Raw genomic sequence first — 19627 nt, forward strand, 5'->3', positions numbered from 1 at the left:
GGGCGAGAAACAGAGGGCGAGAAACAGAGGGACTGAAACAGAGGGGCTGAAACAGAGGGGCTGAAACAGAGGGCGAGAAACAGAGGGGCTGAAACAGAGGGCCAGAAACAGAGGGGCTGAAACAGAGGGCGAGAAACAGAGGGGCTGAAACAGTGGGGCTAAAACAGAGGTGCTGAAACAGAGGGCGAGAAACAGAGGGGCTGAAAAAGAGGGCGAAAAACAGAGAGGCTGAAACAGAGGGGCTGAAACACAGGGCGAGAAACAGTGGGGCTGAAACAGCGGGGCTGAAACAGAGGGCTGAAACAGAGGGGCTGAAACAGAGGGCGAGAAACTGAGGGGCTGAAACAGAGGGTCTGAAAAAGAGGGGCTGAAACAGAGGGGCTGAATCAGAGGGGCTGAATCAGAGGCGCTGAAACAGAGGGGCTGAAACAGAGGGCGAGAAACAGAGGGGCTGAAACAGAGGGCGAGAAACAGAGGGCGAGAAACAGAGGGACTGAAACAGAGGGGTTGAAACAGAGGGGCTGAAACAGAGGGGCTGAAACAGAGGGTGTGAAACAGAGGGGCTGAAACAGAGGGCGAGAAACAGAGGGGCTGAAACAGAGGGCGAGAAACAGAGGGCGAGAAACAGAGGGGCTGAAAAAGAGGGGCTGAAACAGAGGGGCTGAAACAGAGGGGCTGAAACAGAGTGCGTGAAACACAGGGGCTGAAACAGAGGGTGAGAATCAGAGGGGCTGAAACAGAGGGCGAGAAACAGAGGGCGAGAAACAGAGGGACTGAAACAGTGGGGCTGAAACAGAGGGGCTGAAACAGAGGGCGAGAAACAGAGGGGCTGAAACATAGGGCGAGAAACAGAGGGGCTGAAAGAGATTGGCTGAAACAGAGGGGCTGAATCAGAGGGGCTGAATCAGAGGGGCTGAAACAGAGGGCGAGAAACATAGGGGCTGAAACAGAGGGCGAGAAACAGAGGGGCTGAAACAGAGGGGCTGAAACAGAGGGCAAGAAACAGAGTGGCTGAAACAGAGGGGCTGAAACAGAGGGGCTGAAACAGAGGGGCTGAAACAGAGGGCGAGAAACAGAGGGGCTGAAACAGAGGGCGATAAACAGAGGGCGAGAAACAGAGGGACTGAAACAGCGGGGCTGAAACAGAGGGGCTGAAACAGAGGGGCTGAAACAGAGGGGCTGAAACAGAGGGCGATAAACAGAGGGCGAGAAACAGAGGGACTGAAACAGCGGGGCTGAAACAGAGGGGCTGAAACAGAGGGGCTGAAACAGAGGGCAAGAAACAGAGGGGCTGAAACAGAGGGCGAGAAACTGAGGGGCTGAAACAGAGGGGCTGAAATAGAGTGTGAGAAACAGAGGGGCTGAAACAGCGGGCGAGAAACAGAGTGGCTGAAACAGAGGGGCTGAAACAGAGGGGCTGAAAAAGAGGGTGAGAAACAGAGGGGCTGGAACAGAGGGCGAGAAACAGAGTGGCTGAAACATAGGGGCTGAAACAGAGGGGCTGAAACAGAGGGTGAGAAAAAGAGGGGCTGGAACAGAGGGCGAGAAACAGATGGGCTGAAACAGAGGGCGAGAAACAGAGGGGCTGAAACAGAGGGGCTGAAACAGAGGGGCTGAAACAGAGTGGCTGAAACAGAGGGCGAGAAACAGAGGGGCTGAAACAGACGGGCTGGAACAGTGGGCGAGAAACAGAGGGGCTGAAACAGAGGGGCGGAAACAGTGGGGCTGAAACAGAGGGGCTGAATCAGAGGGCGAGAAACAGAGGGGCTGAAACAGAGGGTCTGAAACAGAGGGGCTGAAACAGAGGGGCTGAAAAAGAGGGTGAGAAACAGAGCGGCTGAAACAGAGGGCGAGAAACAGAGGGGCTGCATCAGTGAAGGCTGAATCAGAGGGGCTGAAACAGAGGGGCTGAAACAGAGGGGCTGAATCAGAGGGGCTAAAACAGAGGGCGAGAAACAGAGGGGCTGAAACAGACGGGCTGAAACAGAGGGCGAGAAACAGTGGGGCTGAAACAGAGGCCGAGAAACAGAGGGGCTGAAACAGAGGGCGAGAAACAGAGGGCGAGAAACAGAGGGACTGAAACAGAGGGGCTGAAACAGAGGGGCTGAAACAGAGGGCGAGAAACAGAGGGGCTGAAACAGAGGGCCAGAAACAGAGGGGCTGAAACAGAGGGCGAGAAACAGAGGGGCTGAAACAGTGGGGCTAAAACAGAGGTGCTGAAACAGAGGGCGAGAAACAGAGGGGCTGAAAAAGAGGGCGAAAAACAGAGAGGCTGAAACAGAGGGGCTGAAACACAGGGCGAGAAACAGTGGGGCTGAAACAGCGGGGCTGAAACAGAGGGCTGAAACAGAGGGGCTGAAACAGAGGGCGAGAAACTGAGGGGCTGAAACAGAGGGTCTGAAAAAGAGGGGCTGAAACAGAGGGGCTGAATCAGAGGGGCTGAATCAGAGGCGCTGAAACAGAGGCGCTGAAACAGAGGGCGAGAAACAGAGGGGCTGAAACAGAGGGCGAGAAACAGAGGGCGAGAAACAGAGGGACTGAAACAGAGGGGTTGAAACAGAGGGGCTGAAACAGAGGGGCTGAAACAGAGGGTGTGAAACAGAGGGGCTGAAACAGAGGGCGAGAAACAGAGGGGCTGAAACAGAGGGCGAGAAACAGAGGGCGAGAAACAGAGGGGCTGAAAAAGAGGGGCTGAAACAGAGGGGCTGAAACAGAGGGGCTGAAACAGAGTGCGTGAAACACAGGGGCTGAAACAGAGGGTGAGAATCAGAGGGGCTGAAACAGAGGGCGAGAAACAGAGGGCGAGAAACAGAGGGACTGAAACAGTGGGGCTGAAACAGAGGGGCTGAAACAGAGGGCGAGAAACAGAGGGGCTGAAACATAGGGCGAGAAACAGAGGGGCTGAAACAGATTGGCTGAAACAGAGGGGCTGAATCAGAGGGGCTGAATCAGAGGGGCTGAAACAGAGGGCGAGAAACATAGGGGCTGAAACAGAGGGCGAGAAACAGAGGGGCTGAAACAGAGGGGCTGAAACAGAGGGCAAGAAACAGAGTGGCTGAAACAGAGGGGCTGAAACAGAGGGGCTGAAACAGAGGGGCTGAAACAGAGGGCGAGAAACAGAGGGGCTGAAACAGAGGGCGATAAACAGAGGGCGAGAAACAGAGGGACTGAAACAGCGGGGCTGAAACAGAGGGGCTGAAACAGAGGGGCTGAAACAGAGGGCAAGAAACAGAGGGGCTGAAACAGAGGGCGAGAAACTGAGGGGCTGAAACAGAGGGGCTGAAATAGAGTGTGAGAAACAGAGGGGCTGAAACAGCGGGCGAGAAACAGAGTGGCTGAAACAGAGGGGCTGAAACAGAGGGGCTGAAAAAGAGGGTGAGAAACAGAGGGGCTGGAACAGAGGGCGAGAAACAGAGTGGCTGAAACATAGGGGCTGAAACAGAGGGGCTGAAACAGAGGGTGAGAAAAAGAGGGGCTGGAACAGAGGGCGAGAAACAGATGGGCTGAAACAGAGGGCGAGAAACAGAGGGGCTGAAACAGAGGGGCTGAAACAGAGGGGCTGAAACAGAGTGGCTGAAACAGAGGGCGAGAAACAGAGGGGCTGAAACAGACGGGCTGGAACAGTGGGCGAGTAACAGAGGGGCTGAAACAGAGGGGCGGAAACAGTGGGGCTGAAACAGAGGGCGAGAAACAGAGGGGCTGAAACAGAGGGCGACAAACAGAGGTGCTGAAACAGGGGGCGAGAAACAGAGGGGCTGAAACATAGTGGCTGAAACAGAGGGCGAGAAACAGAGGGGCGGGAAACAGAGAGGCGTGAAACAGAGGGGCTGAATCAGAGGGGCTGAATCAGAGGGGCTGAATCAGAGGGCGAGAAACAGAGGGGCTGAAACAGAGGGGCTGAAACAGAGGGGCTGAAACAGAGGGGCTGAAAAAGAGGGTGAGAAACAGAGCGGCTGAAACAGAGGGCGAGAAACAGAGGGGCTGCATCAGTGAGGCTGAATCAGAGGGGCTGAAACAGAGGGGCTGAAACAGAGGGGCTGAATCAGAGGGGCTAAAACAGAGGGCGAGAAACAAAGGGGCTGAAACAGAGGGCGAGAAACCGAGGGGCTGAAACAGAGGGCGAGAAACATAGGAGCTGAAACAGAGGGGCTGAAAAAGAGGGGCTGAAACAGAGGGCGAGAAACAGAGGGGCTGAAACAGAGGGGCTGAAACAGAGGGTCTGAAAGAGAGGGGCTGAAACAGAGGGGCTGAAACAGAGGGCGAGAAACAGAGGGGCTGAAACAGAGGGGCTGAAACAGAGGGGCAGAAACAGAGGGCGAGAATCAGAGGGGCTGAAACAGAGGGCGAGAAACAGTGGGGCTGAAAGAGAGGTCGAGAAACAGAGGGGCTGAAACAGAGGGCGAGAAACAGAGAGGCTGAAACAGAGGCGCTGAAACAGAGGGGCTGAAACAGAGGGGCTGAATCAGAGGGGCTGAATCAGAGGCGCTGAAATAGAGGGGCTGAAACAGAGGGCGAGAAACAGAGGGGCTGAAACAGAGGGCGAGAAACAGAGGGGCTGAAACAGAGGGCGCGAAACAGAGGGGCTGAAACAGAGGGGCTGAAACAGAGGGGCTGAAACAGAGGGCCTGAAACAGAGGGCGAGAAACAGAGGGGCTGAAACAGAGGGCGAGAAACAGAGGGGCTGAAACAGAGGGCGAGAAACAGAGGGGCTGAAACAGAGGGGCTGAAACAGAGGGGCTGAATCAGAGGGGCTGAATCAGAGGCGCTGAAACAGAGGGGCTGAAACAGAGGGCGAAAAAACAGAGGGGCTGAAACAGAGGGCGAGAAACTGAGGGGCTGAAATAGAGGGCGAGAAACAGCGGGCGAGAAACAGAGGGACTGAAACAGAGGGGCTGAAACAGAGGGACTGAAACAGAGGGCGTGAAACACAGGGGCTGAAACAGAAGGCGAGAAACAGAGGGGCTGAAACAGAGGGCGAGAAACAGAGGGGCTGAAACAGAGGGGCTGAAACAGAAGGGCTGAAACAGAGGGCGAGAAACAGAGGGGCTGAAACAGAGGGCGAGAAACAGTGGGGCTGAAAGAGAGAGCGAGAAATAGAGGGGCTGAAACAGAGGGCGAGAAACAGAGAAGCTGAAACAGAGGCGCTGAAACAGAGGGGCTGAAAGAGAGGTGCTGAATCAGAGGGGCTGAATCAGAGGCGCTGAAACAGAGGGGCTGAAACACAGTGCGAGAAACAGAGGGGCTGAAACATAGGGCGAGAAACAGAGGGGCTGAAACAGAGGGTGAGAAACAGAGGGGCTGAAACAGATGGGCTGAAACAGAGGGGCTGAAACAGAGGGCCTGAAACAGAGGGCGAGAAACAGAGGGGCTGAAACAGAGGGCGAGAAACAGAGGGGCTGAAACAGAGGGCGTGAAACAGAGGGGCTGAAACAGAGGGGCTGAAACAGAGGGGCTGAAACAGAGGGGCTGAATCAGAGGGGCTGAATAAGAGGCGCTGAAACAGAGGGGCTTAAACAGAGGGCGAGAAACAGAGGGGCTGAAACAGAGGGCTGAAACAGCGGGGCTGAAACAGAGGGGCTGAAACAGAGGGGCTGAAACAGAGGGTGTGAAACACAGGGGCTGAAACAGAGGGCGAGAAACAGAGGGGCTGAAACAGAGGGCGAGAAACAGAGGGACTGAAACAGAGGGGCTGAAACAGAGGGGCTGAAACAGAGGGCGAGAAACAGAGGGGCTGAAACAGTGGGGGTGAAACAGAGGGGCTGAAACAGAGGGCGAGAAACAGAGGGGCTGAAACAGAGGGGCTGAAACTGAGGGGCTGAAACAGAGGGGCTGAAACAGAGGGGCAGAAACAGAGGGCGAGAAACAGAGGGGCTGAAACAGAGGGCGAGAAACAGTGGGGCTGAAAGAGAGGGCGAGAAACAGAGGGGCTGAAACAGAGGGCGAGAAACAGAGAAGCTGAAACAGAGGCGCTGAAACAGAGGGGCTGAAACAGAGGGGCTGTATCAGAGGGGCTGAATCAGAGGCGCTGAAACAGAAGGGCTGAAACAGAGGGCGAGAAACAGAGGGGCTGAAACAGAGGGCGAGAAACAGAGGGGCTGAAACAGAGGGCGAGAAACAGAGGGGCTGAAACAGAGGGGCTGAAACAGAGGGCGAGAAACAGAGGGGCTGAAACAGAGGGCGAGAAACAGAGGGGCTGAAACAGAGGGCGAGAAACAGAGGGGCTGAAACAGAGGGGCTGAAACAGAGGGGCTGAAACAGAGTGGCTGAATCAGAGGGGCTGAATAAGAGGCGCTGAAACAGAGGGTCTGAAACAGAGGGCGAGAAACAGAGGGTCTGAAACAGAGGGCGAGAAACTGAGGGGCTGAAATATAGGGCGAGAAACAGCGGGCGAGAAACAGAGGGACTGAAACAGAGGGGCTGAAACAGAGGGGCTGAAACAGAGGGGCTGAAAAGTGGGGCTGAAACAGAGGGCGAGAAACAGAGGGTCTGAAACAGAAGGCGAGAAACAGAGGGGCTGAAACAGAGGGCGCGAAAAAGAGGAGGTTAAACAGAGGGGTTGAAACAGAGGGGATGAAACAGAGGGCGAGAAACAGATGGGCTGAAACAGAGGGCGAGAAACAGAGGGGCTGAAACAGAGGGGCTGAAACAGAGGGGCTGAAACAGATGTGCTGAAACAGAGGGGCTGAAACAGAGGGCGAGAAACAGAGGGGCTGAAACAGAGGGCGAGAAACAGAGGGGCTGAAACAGAGGGTCTGAAACAGAGGGGCTGAAACAGAGGGGCTGAAACAGATGTGCTGAAACAGAGGGCGAGAAACAGTGGGGCTGAAAGAGAGAGCGAGAAACAGAGGGGCTGAAACAGAGGGCGAGAAACAGAGAAGCTGAAACAGAGGCGCTGAAACAGAGGGGCTGAAAGAGAGGGGCTGAATCAGAGGGGCTGAATCAGAGGCGCTGAAACAGAGGGGCTGAAACAGAGGGCGAGAAACAGAGGGGCTGAAACAGAGGGCGAGAAACAGAGAGGCTGAAACAGAGGGCGAGAAACAGAGGGGCTGAAACAGAGGGGCTGAAACAGAGGGGCTGAAACAGAGGGTCTGAAACAGAGGGTGAGAAACAGAGGGGCTGAAACAGAGGGCGAGAAACAGAGGGGCTGAAACAGAGGGCGAGAAACAGAGGGGCTGAAACAAAGGGGCTGAAACAGAGGGGCTGAATCAGAGGGGCTGAATAAGAGGCGCTGAAACAGAGGGGCTGAAACAGAGGGCGAGAAACAGAGGGCGAGAAACAGAGGGGCTGAAACAGAGGGGCTGAAACAGAGGGGCTGAAACAGAGGGGCTGAAACAGAGGGCGAGAAACCGAGGGGCTGAAACAGAGGGGCTGAAACAGAGGGGCTGAAACAGAGGGGCTGAAACAGAGTGCGTGAAACACAGGGGCTGAAACAGAGGGCGAGAAACAGAGGGGCTGAAACAGAGGGCGAGAAACAGAGGGCGAGAATCAAAGGGACTGAAACAGAGGGGCTGAAACAGAGGGGCTGAAACAGAGGGCGAGAAACAGAGGGGCTGAAACAGACGGGCTGAAACAGAGGGCGAGAAACAGTGGGGCTGAAACAGAGGCCGAGAAACAGAGTGGCTGAAACAGAGGGCGAGAAACAGAGGGGCTGAAACAGAGGGCGAGAAACAGAGGGCGAGAAACAGAGGGACTGAAACAGAGGGGTTGAAACAGAGGGGCTGAAACAGAGGGGCTTAAACAGAGGGTGTGAAACAGAGGGGCTGAAACAGAGGGCGAGAAACAGAGGGGCTGAAACAGAGGGCGAGAAACAGAGGGCGAGAAACAGAGGGGCTGAAACAGAGGGGCTGAAACAGAGGGGCTGAAACAGAGGGGCTGAAACAGAGTGCGTGAAACACATGGGCTGAAACAGAGGGCGAGAATCAGAGGGGCTGAAACAGAGGGCGAGAAACAGAGGGCGAGAAACAGAGGGACTGAAACAGAGGGGCTGAAACAGAGGGGCTGAAACAGAGGGCGAGAAACAGAGGGGCTGAAACAGAGGGCGAGAAACAGAGGGGCTGAAACAGATTGGCTGAAACAGAGGGGCTGAATCAGAGGGGCTGAATCAGAGGGGCTGAAACAGAGGGCGAGAATCAGAGGGGCTGAAACAGAGGGCGAGAAACAGAGGGGCTGAAACAGAGGGGCTGAAACAGAGGGCAAGAAACAGAGTGGCTGAAACAGAGGGGCTGAAACAGAGGGGCTGAAACAGAGGGGCTGACACAGAGGGCGAGAAACAGAGGGGCTGAAACAGAGGGCGAGAAACAGAGGGGCTGAAACAGAGGGCGATAAACAGAGGGCGAGAAACAGAGGGACTGAAACAGCGGGGCTGAAACAGAGGGGCTGAAACAGAGGGGCTGAAACAGAGGCCAAGAAACAGAGGGGCTGAAACAGAGGGCGAGAAACTGAGGGGCTGAAACAGAGGGGCTGAAATAGAGTGTGAGAAACAGAGGGGCTGAAACAGAGGGGCTGAAACAGAGGGGCTGAAAAAGAGGGTGAGAAACAGAGGGGCTCGAACAGAGGGCGAGAAACAGAGTGGCTGAAACATAGCGGCTGAAACAGAGGGGCTGAAACAGAGTGGCTGAAACAGAGGGCGAGAAACAGAGGGGCTGAAACAGACGGGCTGGAACAGTGGGCGAGAAACAGAGGGGCTGAAACAGAGGGGCTGAAACAGAGGGGCTGAAACAGAGGGCGAGAAACAGAGGGGCTGAAACAGAGGGCGACAAACAGAGGTGCTGAAACAGGGGGCGAGAAACAGAGGGGCTGAAACAGAGGGGCTGAAACAGAGGGGCTGAAACAGAGGGGCAGAAATAGAGGGCGAGAAACAGAGGGGCTGAAACAGAGGGCGAGAAACAGTGGGGCTGAAAGAGAGGGCGAGAAACAGAGAAGCTGAAACAGAGGCGCTGAAACAGAGGGGCTGAAACAGAGGGGCTGTATCAGAGGGGCTGAATCAGAGGCGCTGAAACAGAGGGGCTGAAACAGAGGGCGAGAAACAGAGGGGCTGAAACAGAGGGCGAGAAACAGAGGGGCTGAAACAGAGGGCGAGAAACAGAGGGGCTGAAACAGAGGGCGAGAAACAGAGGGGCTGAAACAGAGGGCGAGAAACAGAGGGGCTGAAACAGAGGGCGAGAAACAGAGGGGCTGAAACAGAGGGCGAGAAACAGAGGGGCTGAAACAGAGGGGCTGAAACAGAGGGGCTGAAACAGAGGGGCTGAATCAGAGGGGCTGAATAAGAGGCGCTGAAACAGAGGGTCTGAAACAGAGGGCGAGAAACAGAGGGGCGGAAACAGAGGGCGAGAAACTGAGGGGCTGAAATAGAGGGCGAGAAACAGCGGGCGAGAAACAGAGGGACTGAAACAGAGGGGCTGAAACAGAGGGGCTGAAACAGAGGGGCTGAAACAGAGGGCGCGAAAAAGAGGAGCTTAAACAGAGGGGTTGAAACAGAGGGGATGAAACAGAGGGCGAGAAACAGATGGGCTGAAACAGAGGGTGAGAAACAGAGGGGCTGAAACAGAGGGGCTGAAACAGAGGGGCTGAAACAGATGTGCTGAAACAGAGGGCGAGAAACAGAGGGGCTGAAACAGAGGGCGAGAAACAGAGGGGCTGAAACAGAGGGCGAGAAACAGAGGGGCTGAAACAGAGGGTCTGAAACAGAGGAGCTGAAACAGAGGGGCTGAAACAGATGTGCTGAAACAGAGGGCGAGAAACAGTGGGGCTGAAAGAGAGAGCGAGAAACAGAGGGGCTGAAACAGAGGGCGAGAAACAGAGAAGCTGAAACAGAGGCGCTGAAACAGAGGGGCTGAAAGAGATGGGCTGAATCAGAGGGGATGAATCAGAGGCGCTGAAACAGAGGGGCTGAAACAGAGGGCGAGAAACAGAGGGGCTGAAACAGAGGGCGAGAAACAGAGGGGCGGAAACAGAGGGCGAGAAACTGAGGGGCTGAAATAGAGGGCGAGAAACAGAGGGGCTGAAACAGAGGGGCTGAAACAGAGGGGCTGAAACAGAGGGGCTGAATCAGAGGGGCTGAATAAGAGGCGCTGAAACAGAGGGTCTGAAACAGAGGGCGAGAAACAGAGGGGCGGAAACAGAGGGCGAGAAACTGAGGGGCTGAAATAGAGGGCGAGAAACAGAGGGACTGAAACAGAGGGGCTGAAACAGAGGGGCTGAAACAGAGGGGCTGAAACAGAGGGCGCGAAAAAGAGGAGCTTAAACAGAGGGGTTGAAACAGAGGGGATGAAACAGAGGGCGAGAAACAGATGGGCTGAAACAGAGGGTGAGAAACAGAGGGGCTGAAACAGAGGGGCTGAAACAGAGGGGCTGAAACAGATGTGCTGAAACAGAGGGCGAGAAACAGAGGGGCTGAAACAGAGGGCGAGAAACAGAGGGGCTGAAACAGAGGGCGAGAAACAGAGGGGCTGAAACAGAGGGTCTGAAACAGAGGAGCTGAAACAGAGGGGCTGAAACAGATGTGCTGAAACAGAGGGCGAGAAACAGTGGGGCTGAAAGAGAGAGCGAGAAACAGAGGGGCTGAAACAGAGGGCGAGAAACAGAGAAGCTGAAACAGAGGCGCTGAAACAGAGGGGCTGAAAGAGAGGGGCTGAATCAGAGGGGCTGAATCAGAGGCGCTGAAACAGAGGGGCTGAAACAGAGGGCGAGAAACAGAGGGGCTGAAACAGAGGGCGAGAAACAGAGAGGCTGAAACAGAGGGCGAGAAACAGAGGGGCTGAAACAGAGGGGCTGAAACAGAGGGGCTGAAACAGAGGGCCTGAAACAGAGGGCGAGAAACAGAGGGGCTGAAACAGAGGGCGAGAAACAGAGGGGCTGAAACAGAGGGCGAGAAACAGAGGGGCTGAAACAGAGGGGCTGAAACCGAGGGGCTGAAATAGAGGGGCTGAATCAGAGGGGCTGAATAAGAGGCGCTGAAACAGAGGGGCTGAAACAGAGGGCGAGAAACAGAGGGCGAGAAACAGAGGGGCTGAAACAGAGGGGCTGAAACAGAGGGGCTGAAACAGAGGGGCTGAAACAGAGGGCGAGAAACCGAGGGGCTGAAACAGAGGGGCTGAAACAGAGGGGCTGAAACAGAGGGGCTGAAACAGAGTGCGTGAAACACAGGGGCTGAAACAGAGGGCGAGAAACAGAGGGGCTGAAACAGAGGGCGAGAAACAGAGGGCGAGAATCAGAGGGACTGAAACAGAGGGGCTGAAACAGAGGGGCTGAAACAGAGGGCGAGAAACAGAGGGGCTGAAACAGACGGGCTGAAACAGAGGGCGAGAAACAGTGGGGCTGAAACAGAGGCCGAGAAACAGAGTGGCTGAAACAGAGGGCGAGAAACAGAGGGGCTGAAACAGAGGGCGAGAAACAGAGGGCGAGAAACAGAGGGACTGAAACAGAGGGTGTGAAACAGAGGGGCTGAAACAGAGGGCGAGAAACAGAGGGGCTGAAACAGAGGGCGAGAAACAGAGGGCGAGAAACAGAGGGGCTGAAACAGAGGGGCTGAAACAGAGGGGCTGAAACAGAGGGGCTGAAACAGAGTGCGTGAAACACATGGGCTGAAACAGAGGGCGAGAATCAGAGGGGCTGAAACAGAGGGCGAGAAACAGAGGGCGAGAAACAGAGGGACTGAAACAGAGGGGCTGAAACAGAGGGGCTGAAACAGAGGGCGAGAAACAGAGGGGCTGAAACAGAGGGCGAGAAACAGAGGCGCTGAAACAGATTGGCTGAAACAGAGGGGCTGAATCAGAGGGGCTGAATCAGAGGGGCTGAAACAGAGGGCGAGAAACAGAGGGGCTGAAACAGAGGGCGAGAAACAGAGGGGCTGAAACAGAGGGGCTGAAACAGAGGGCAAGAAACAGAGTGGCTGAAACAGAGGGGCTGAAACAGAGGGGCTGAAACAGAGGGGCTGAAACAGAGGGCGAGAAACAGAGGGGCTGAAACAGAGGGCGAGAAACAGAGGGGCTGAAACAGAGGGCGATAAACAGAGGGCGAGAAACAGAGGGACTGAAACAGCGGGGCTGAAACAGAGGGGCTGAAACAGAGGGGCTGAAACAGAGGCCAAGAAACAGAGGGGCTGAAACAGAGGGCGAGAAACTGAGGGGCTGAAACAGAGGGGCTGAAATAGAGTGTGAGAAACAGAGGGGCTGAAACAGCGGGCGAGAAACAGAGTGGCTGAAACAGAGGGGCTGAAACAGAGGGGCTGAAAAAGAGGGTGAGAAACAGAGGGGCTGGAACAGAGGGCGAGAAACAGAATGGCTGAAACATAGGGGCTGAAACAGAGGGGCTGAAACAGAGGGTGAGAAAAAGAGGGGCTGGAACAGAGGGCGAGAAACAGATGGGCTGAAACAGAGGGCGAGAAACAGAGGGGCTGAAACAGAGGGGCTGAAACAGAGGGGCTGAAACAGAGTGGCTGAAACAGAGGGCGAGAAACAGAGGGGCTGAAACAGACGGGCTGGAACAGTGGGCGAGAAACAGAGGGGCTGAAACAGAGGGGCTGAAACAGAGGGGCTGAAACAGAGGGCGAGAAACAGAGGGGCTGAAACAGAGGGCGACAAACAGAGGTGCTGAAACAGGGGGCGAGAAACAGAGGGGCTGAAACATAGTGGCTGAAACAGAGGGCGAGAAACAGAGGGGCGGGAAACAGAGAGGCGTGAAACAGAGGGGCTGAATCAGAGGGGCTGAATCAGAGGGGCTGAATCAGAGGGCGAGAAACAGAGGGGCTGAAACAGAGGGGCTGAAACAGAGGGGCTGAAACAGAGGGGCTGAAAAAGAGGGTGAGAAACAGAGCGACTGAAACAGAGGGCGAGAAACAGAGGGGCTGCATCAGTGAGGCTGAATCAGAGGGGCTGAAACAGAGGGGCTGAAACAGAGGGGCTGAATCAGAGGGGCTAAAACAGAGGGCGAGAAACAAAGGGGCTGAAACAGAGGGCGAGAAACCGAGGGGCTGAAACAGAGGGCGAGAAACATAGGAGCTGAAACAGAGCGGCTGAAAAAGAGGGGCTGAAACAGAGGGGCTGAATCAGAGGGGCTGATTCAGAGGGGCTGAAACAGAGGGGCTGAATCAGAGGGGCTGAATCAGAGGCGCTGAAACAGAGGGGCTGAAACAGAGGGCGAAAAAACAGAGGGGCTGAAACAGAGGGCGAGAAACTGAGGGGCTGAAATAGAGGGCGAGAAACAGCGGGCGAGAAACAGAGGGACTGAAACAGAGGGGCTGAAACAGAGGGGCTGAAACAGAGTGGCTGAAAAGAGGGGCTGAAACAGAGGGCGAGAAACAGAGGGGCTGAAACAGAAGGCGAGAAACTGAGGGGCTGAAACAGAGGGCGAGAAACAGAGGGGCTTAAACAGAGGGGTTGAAACAGAGGGGATGAAACAGAGGTCGAGAAACAGAGGTGCTGAAACAGAGGGCGAGAAACAGAGGGGCTGAAACAGAGGGCGAGAAACAGAGGGCGAGAAACAGAGGGGCTGAAACAGAGGGGCTGAAACAGAGGGGCTGAAACAGAGGGGCTGAAACAGAGTGCGTGAAACACATGGGCTGAAACAGAGGGCGAGAATCAGAGGGGCTGAAACAGAGGGCGAGAAACAGAGGGCGAGAAACAGAGGGACTGAAACAGAGGGGCTGAAACAGAGGGGCTGAAACAGAGGGCGAGAAACAGAGGGGCTGAAACAGAGGGCGAGAAACAGAGGGGCTGAAACAGATTGGCTGAAACAGAGGGGCTGAATCAGAGGGGCTGAATCAGAGGGGCTGAAACAGAGGGCGAGAAACAGAGGGGCTGAAACAGAGGGCGAGAAACAGAGGGGCTGAAACAGAGGGGCTGAAACAGAGGGCAAGAAACAGAGTGGCTGAAACAGAGGGGCTGAAACAGAGGGGCTGAAACAGAGGGGCTGAAACAGAGGGCGAGAAACAGAGGGGCTGAAACAGAGGGCGAGAAACAGAGGGGCTGAAACAGAGGGCGATAAACAGAGGGCGAGAAACAGAGGGACTGAAACAGCGGGGCTGAAACAGAGGGGCTGAAACAGAGGGGCTGAAACAGAGGCCAAGAAACAGAGGGGCTGAAACAGAGGGCGAGAAACTGAGGGGCTGAAACAGAGGGGCTGAAATAGAGTGTGAGAAACAGAGGGGCTGAAACAGCGGGCGAGAAACAGAGTGGCTGAAACAGAGGGGCTGAAACAGAGGGGCTGAAAAAGAGGGTGAGAAACAGAGGGGCTGGAACAGAGGGCGAGAAACAGAGTGGCTGAAACATAGGGGCTGAAACAGAGGGGCTGAAACAGAGGGTGAGAAAAAGAGGGGCTGGAACAGAGGGCGAGAAACAGATGGGCTGAAACAGAGGGCGAGAAACAGAGGGGCTGAAACAGAGGGGCTGAAACAGAGGGGCTGAAACAGAGTGGCTGAAACAGAGGGCGAGAAACAGAGGGGCTGAAACAGACGGGCTGGAACAGTGGGCGAGAAACAGAGGGGCTGAAACAGAGGGGCTGAAACAGAGGGGCTGAAACAGAGGGCGAGAAACAGAGGGGCTGAAACAGAGGGCGACAAACAGAGGTGCTGAAACAGGGGGCGAGAAACAGAGGGGCTGAAACATAGTGGCTGAAACAGAGGGCGAGAAACAGAGGGGCGGGAAACAGAGAGGCGTGAAACAGAGGGGCTGAATCAGAGGGGCTGAATCAGAGGGGCTGAATCAGAGGGCGAGAAACAGAGGGGCTGAAACAGAGGGGCTGAAACAGAGGGGCTGAAACAGAGGGGCTGAAAAAGAGGGTGAGAAACAGAGCGACTGAAACAGAGGGCGAGAAACAGAGGGGCTGCATCAGTGAGGCTGAATCAGAGGGGCTGAAACAGAGGGGCTGAAACAGAGGGGCTGAATCAGAGGGGCTAAAACAGAGGGCGAGAAACAAAGGGGCTGAAACAGAGGGCGAGAAACCGAGGGGCTGAAACAGAGGGCGAGAAACATAGGAGCTGAAACAGAGCGGCTGAAAAAGAGGGGCTGAAACAGAGGGGCTGAATCAGAGGGGCTGATTCAGAGGGGCTGAAACAGAGGGGCTGAATCAGAGGGGCTGAATCAGAGGCGCTGAAACAGAGGGGCTGAAACAGAGGGCGAAAAAACAGAGGGGCTGAAACAGAGGGCGAGAAACTGAGGGGCTGAAATAGAGGGCGAGAAACAGCGGGCGAGAAACAGAGGGACTGAAACAGAGGGGCTGAAACAGAGGGGCTGAAACAGAGTGGCTGAAAAGAGGGGCTGAAACAGAGGGCGAGAAACAGAGGGGCTGAAACAGAAGGCGAGAAACTGAGGGGCTGAAACAGAGGGCGAGAAACAGAGGGGCTTAAACAGAGGGGTTGAAACAGAGGGGATGAAACAGAGGTCGAGAAACAGAGGTGCTGAAACAGAGGGCGAGAAACAGAGGGGCTGAAACAGAGGGGCTGAAACAGAGGGGCTGAAACAGACGTGCTGAAACAGAGGGCGAGAAACAGAGGGGCTGAAACAGAGGGGCTGAAACAGAGGGGCTGAAACAGAGGGGCTGAAACAGAGGGCGAGAAACAGAGGGGCTGAATCAGAGGGGCTGAATCAGAAGGGCTGAATCAGAGGGGCTGAAATAGAGGGGCTGAAACAGAGGGCAAGAAACAGAGGGGCTGAAACAGAGGGCGAGAAACAGAGGGCAAGAAAAAGAGGGGCTGAAACAGAGGGCGAGAAACAGAGGGGCTGAAACAGATGGGCTGAAACAGAGGGGCTGAATCAGAGGGGCTGAATCAGAGGGGCTGAATCAGAGGGGCTGAAACAGAGGGCGAGAAACAGAGGGGCTGAAACAGAGGGGCTGAAACAGAGGGCAAGAAACAGAGGGGCTGAAACAGAGGGTGAGAAACAGAGGGCAAGAAACAGAGGGGCTGAAACAGAGGGTGTGAAACAGAGGGGCTGAAACAGAGGGGCTGAAACAGAGGGGCTGAAACAGAGGGGCTGAATCAGAGGGGCTGAATCAGAGGCGCTGAAACAGAGGGGCTGAAACAGAGGGCAAGAAACAGAGGGGCTGAAACAGAGGGCGAGAAACAGAGGGCGTGAAACAGAGGGACTGAAACAGCGGGGCTGAAACAGAGGGGCTGAAACAGAGGGGCTGAAACAGAGGGCAAGAAACAGAGGGGCTGAAACAGAGGGCGAGAAACTGAGGGGCTGAAACAGAGGGGCTGAAATAGAGTGTGAGAAACAGAGGGGCTGAAACAGCGGGCGAGAAACAGAGTGGCTGAAACAGAGGGGCTGAAACAGAGGGGCTGAAAAAGAGGGTGAGAAACAGAGGGGCTGGAACAGAGGGCGAGAAACAGAGTGGCTGAAACATAGGGGCTGAAACAGAGGGGCTGAAACAGAGGGTGAGAAAAAGAGGGGCTGGAACAGAGGGCGAGAAACAGATGGGCTGAAACAGAGGGCGAGAAACAGAGGGGCTGAAACAGAGGGGCTGAAACAGAGGGGCTGAAACAGAGTGGCTGAAACAGAGGGCGAGAAACAGAGGGGCTGAAACAGACGGGCTGGAACAGTGGGCGAGAAACAGAGGGGCTGAAACAGAGGGGCTGAAACAGTGGGGCTGAAACAGAGGGCGAGAAACAGAGGGGCTGAAACAGAGGGCGACAAACAGAGGTGCTGAAACAGGGGGCGAGAAACAGAGGGGCTGAAACATAGTGGCTGAAACAGAGGGCGAGAAACAGATGGGCGGGAAACAGAGAGGCGTGAAACAGAGGGGCTGAATCAGAGGGGCTGAATCAGAGGGGCTGAATCAGAGGGCGAGAAACAGAGGGGCTGAAACAGAGGGGCTGAAACAGAGGGGCTGAAAAAGAGGGTGAGAAACAGAGCGGCTGAAACAGAGGGCAAGAAACAGAGGGGCTGCATCAGTGAGGCTGAATCAGAGGGGCTGAAACAGAGGGGCTGAAACAGAGGGGCTGAATCAGAGGTGCTAAAAAAGAGGGCGAGAAACAAAGGGGCTGAAACAGAGGGCGAGAAACCGAGGGGCTGAAACAGAGGGCGAGAAACATAGGAGCTGAAACAGAGGGGCTGAAAAAGAGGGGCTGAAACAGAGGGCGAGAAACAGAGGGGCTGAAACAGAGGGGCTGAAACAGAGGGTCTGAAAGAGAGGGGCTGAAACAGAGGGGCTGAAACAGAGGGCGAGAAACAGAGGGGCTGAAACAGAGGGGCTGAAACAGAGGGGCAGAAACAGAGGGCGAGAAACAGAGGGGCTGAAACAGAGGGCGAGAAACAGTGGGGCTGAAAGAGAGGTCGAGAAACAGAGGGGCTGAAACAGAGGGCGAGAAACAGAGAGGCTGAAACAGAGGCGCTGAAACAGAGGGGCTGAAACAGAGGGGCTGAATCAGAGGGGCTGAATCTGAGGCGCTGAAACAGAGGGGCTGAAACAGAGGGCGAGAAACAGAGGGGCTGAAACAGAGGGCGAGAAACAGAGGGGCTGAAACAGAGGGCGGGAAACAGAGGGGCTGAAACAGAGGGGCTGAAACAGAGGGGCTGAAACAGAGGGCCTGAAACAGAGGGCGAGAAACAGAGGGGCTGAAACAGAGGGCGAGAAACAGAGGGGCTGAAACAGAGGGGCTGAAACAGAGGGGCTGAATCAGAGGGGCTGAATCAGAGGCGCTGAAACAGAGGGGCTGAAACAGAGGGCGAAAAAACAGAGTGGCTGAAACAGAGGGCGAGAAACAGAGGGGCTGAAACAGAGGGCGAGAAACAGAGGGGCTGAAACAGAGGGCGAGAAACAGAGGGGCTGAAACAGAGGGGCTGAAACAGAGGGGCTGAAACAGAGGGCGAGAAACAGAGGGGCTGAAACAGAGGGCGAGAAACAGTGGGGCTGAAAGAGAGAGCGAGAAATAGAGGGGCTGAAACAGAGGGCGAGAAACAGAGAAGCTGAAACAGAGGCGCTGAAACAGAGGGGCTGAAAGAGAGGTGCTGAATCAGAGGGGCTGAATCAGAGGCGCTGAAACAGAGGGGCTGAAACACAGTGCGAGAAACAGAGGGGCTGAAACATAGGGCGAGAAACAGAGGGGCTGAAACAGAGGGTGAGAAACAGAGGGGCTGAAACAGATGGGCTGAAACAGAGGGGCTGAAACAGAGGGCCTGAAACAGAGGGCGAGAAACAGAGGGGCTGAAACAGAGGGCGAGAAACAGAGGGGCTGAAACAGAGTGCGAGAAACAGAGGGGCTGAAACAGAGGGGCTGAAACAGAGGGGCTGAAACAGAGGGGCTGAATCAGAGGGGCTGAATAAGAGGCGCTGAAACAGAGGGGCTTAAACAGAGGGCGAGAAACAGAGGGGCTGAAACAGAGGGCTGAAACAGCGGGGCTGAAACAGAGGGGCTGAAACAGAGGGGCTGAAACAGAGGGTGTGAAACACAGGGGCTGAAACAGAGGGCGAGAAACAGAGGGGCTGAAACAGAGGGCGAGAAACAGAGGGACTGAAACAGAGGGGCTGAAACAGAGGGGCTGAAACAGAGGGCGAGAAACAGATGGGCTGAAACAGTGGGGGTGAAACAGAGGGGCTGAAACAGAGGGCGAGAAACAGAGGGGCTGAAACAGAGGGGCTGAAACAGAGGGGCAGAAACAGAGGGCGAGAAACAGAGGGGCTGAAACAGAGGGCGAGAAACAGTGGGGCTGAAAGAGAGGGCGAGAAACAGAGGGGCTGAAACAGAGGGCGAGAAACAGAGAAGCTGAAACAGAGGCGCTGAAACAGAGGGGCTGAAACAGAGGGGCTGTATCAGAGGGGCTGAATCAGAGGCGCTGAAACAGAGGGGCTGAAACAGAGGGCGAGAAACAGAGGGGCTGAAACAGAGGGCGAGAAACAGAGGGGCTGAAACAGAGGGCGAGAAACAGTGGGGCTGAAACAGAGGGCGAGAAACAGAGGGGCTGAAACAGAGGGGCTGAATCAGAGGGGCTGAATAAGAGGCGCTGAAACAGAGGGTCTGAAACAGAGGGCGAGAAACAGAGGGGCGGAAACAGAGGGCGAGAAACTGAGGGGCTGAAATAGAGGGCGAGAAACAGCGGGCGAGAAACAGAGGGACTGAAACAGAGGGGCTGAAACAGAGGGGCAGAAACAGAGGGGCTGAAAAGTGGGGCTGAAACAGAGGGCGAGAAACAGAGGGTCTGAAACAGAAGGCGAGAAACAGAGGGGCTGAAACAGAGGGCGCGAAAAAGAGGAGCTTAAACAGAGGGGTTGAAACAGAGGGGATGAAACAGAGGGCGAGAAACAGATGGGCTGAAACAGAGGGCGAGAAACAGAGGGGCTGAAACAGAGGGGCTGAAACAGAGGGGCTGAAACAGATGTGCTGAAACAGAGGGCGAGAAACAGAGGGGCTGAAACAGAGGGCGAGAAACAGAGGGGCTGAAACAGAGGGCGAGAAACAGAGGGGCTGAAACAGAGGGTCTGAAACAGAGGGGCTGAAACAGAGGGGCTGAAACAGATGTGCTGAAACAGAGGGCGAGAAACAGTGGGGCTGAAAGAGAGAGCGAGAAACAGAGGGGCTGAAACAGAGGGGCTGAAACAGAGGGCCTGAAACAGAGGGCGAGAAACAGAGGGGCTGAAACAGAGGGCGAGAAACAGAGGGGCTGAAACAGAGGGCGAGAAACAGAGGGGCTGA

This window comes from Chiloscyllium punctatum, chromosome 8 (genome assembly GCF_047496795.1).
Source record: "Chiloscyllium punctatum isolate Juve2018m chromosome 8, sChiPun1.3, whole genome shotgun sequence".
NCBI classification, from domain to species: domain Eukaryota; kingdom Metazoa; phylum Chordata; class Chondrichthyes; order Orectolobiformes; family Hemiscylliidae; genus Chiloscyllium; species Chiloscyllium punctatum.